Source organism: Artemia sp. Qi Xiang Cuo, unplaced genomic scaffold, assembly GCF_049724085.1.
Source record: "Artemia sp. Qi Xiang Cuo unplaced genomic scaffold, ASM4972408v1 HiC_scaffold_3092, whole genome shotgun sequence".
NCBI lineage: Eukaryota > Metazoa > Arthropoda > Branchiopoda > Anostraca > Artemiidae > Artemia > Artemia sp. Qi Xiang Cuo.
In genome coordinates this window covers 49,215-51,787 of record NW_028300487.1, presented here as the reverse complement: position 1 = coordinate 51,787, position 2,573 = coordinate 49,215, and positions in this window count along the sequence as shown.

The following is a 2,573-nucleotide window of genomic DNA, read 5'->3' as shown; positions in this document are numbered from 1 at the left end:
TTGGATGTGTTTTTATTTTATCTGCGATATATTTTAGGTTCGAAGGGTCCACAAGGTCATATAATAAGGTTCCCCCCGTAAGGTCGAATAATGCAAATTCAAATTTACTCACGACGGTTGTCAAGTTAAGTAATGACATTATAACTATGTCTGATGATGCCGTGGTGAGAATTGAATCGGATATCATACGATATACTTAATTTTGTGAATAATTCATTATGTTTACTGTCTTTGATATTTTTTTTGAAATAGTCTCAGTTTTGTCTTTCTGATTGTTGGCTATACTGGCCTATAGTTCCTGAACGTGTAAGGTCACGTTTAATGCATTATTTAGTTTCCTTAAGTTTACCCTTAGGATATACAGGTCTACTTAAGTCGGTAGCTCAAATAAGCCTGAGGCTAATTATCTTACGATTGGGATTAGACTAGGTGATCTGCGATATTTGCTATTTCGACAAAATACTTCGAAGATTCTTGTGGTACTTTGCTTTAACTTTTGTATTTTGGTATTGAACAATTCAAATAGTGCCTGTAGTCTCTGTCTATACAATATTAAGAATGATTGGTGAATCGATACTTTTAGTGCATTTTTCTCGTTTAGCTCAGGTAACGATTCGACGTAGTTTTTGACTGGTTCGTCTGCCATGGCCAATCTGGCATATGTCTACTTGCCGTCAATCGTCCAGCATCTTTAGGGTATATATTTCTCTTTTTTTTTATTTTCTATAAGTCACTTTTTGTCGTCAAGATGGTTTCCTTGAATTAAATAGTCTGAGTTTTTGTGTATAAAACTGGGAATTTTGCCCTAAATGTTAAGTACATGCGGTCGAAGGAGTTGGTCTATGTAAATGTTGGTCCTTTAGACCACGACCATCTGATGACCTTTGTTGGATTTCAATGAGTTACTATAACTGATATTCCTTGGAACGGCTCATTGAGTTTGATTAATTTTGGGTTTGCATTGCATGTGATATCTGTTAGTGAGGATTTTATTTCCTATGTTCTTGCTTCAAGTTGGGCCACATTTGTTATGGTATTTTTCTTTCTTTTTGGGTGATCTATCTTTTTCTTTATTTCTTTTTGAAATACTTTGTTAGTAACGTTGATTGCCGTATGGTCTTGTCATTGTTGTTTCAGGAATGACCATATGCTTGGTGATTCATTTAGCATGGCGTAATTTCCATCATAGAGTTTATTTTTGTTGGAAGTTGTCAAGAAGGAATCCGTAGTATATTTTGCCGTAGTATATTCGCTTATAGAACCGTCCAAATTACTTAATGCTCTGCTCCTTCTGTTTTATTTGTTGTTAGTTCCTAGAGCTTTATTGATTCCTGCCATTTTCTTGTCAAAGTCATCTATTAAGAATTTCGATTTTAATTTGGGAATAATGGGGGGTAGATCTCCTGTATTTTCCTTGTTGCTAAAGTCATCTATTAGGAATTTCGATTTTAGTTTAGGAGTAATGGGGGGTAGATCTCCTGTATTTTCCTTGTGGTGCATGTCTTTTGTTGCCTGCAGGCTTTTGTCTGATTTTAAGAATTGGAATATAGAGTCCTTTAATTCATTAGTATTCTTTCTAGTCTCATTATTGTTGAAATAGAGTTTAAAACGGTTTGGGATCCAGCTTCATAAATATCTTCCAGGCATTGTGGCTTGCAAATAACGAATGCTCATGTTTGAAGTTTATTCAAAGCTTTACGATATCTTGGGATACAGTTTGGGAAACGAAGATTGTTATGACATTTGTTAGCCACGTCCTTCTTTGCTGTTTCTGGAATTAATATTCATTAAACATAATACAGGAAGATTTATTATGATTGATAATCGAACGAGAACTTAGATTCCTATTATTTGTTCTTTTTTTTCAGGGAAGGAAACAAGGTGAGATTAGGATTCGTGGTCGTACAATTTGTTGCTTTGCTTATGGTGACCGTACGGATGATTCTTAAGCTGGGGGGATAGACATTTTAATTGCTTTCACGCAAGAAATTTTCTCTTTATGTAAAAGATGCTCTGGTTAACTTCATTATTTCAATTGGGATAGTTTTTTTTATTTCTTGGTTGCTTTTGATTTTGATTCAGAATTTTTAATTCTTTTAAATATGACTTATTTTCTTTTTGGTTTATATGCTACACTTCTTGGATTATATTAAAACTGTTTGTACTATTTAATTTCTTTTAGGGGGTCATATTTTCCTTGGTATATTACGCAGTCTGAATTTCCCTCAATTTTGTAAACTAATTTTGATTTTTACAGTTGTCGAGAAGCAATAAATCTGTCTTACAAAGACCTTTAGAGTACCATTACCGAACTTTGTGTTGTATTTGTAATTTCCTAGTTTTATGAGGAATAAAATGCAGGTTCTTGCCCTTTCTGCCGTTATATTTTATTCACAATTTTCCTCTAGCTGGTTGGTATTTGGGTTTGTTTGTGAAAATTAAACCAAAAGCTTAGGATTCCAAATCAAATTTCCTTAAATCAGACTTGACGTCCCATTTTTTCGCGAAGACTTTTTCCACTGATTTACTCACAATGATCATTGCCACTGAGTATATGACATTTGGCTTGCTTT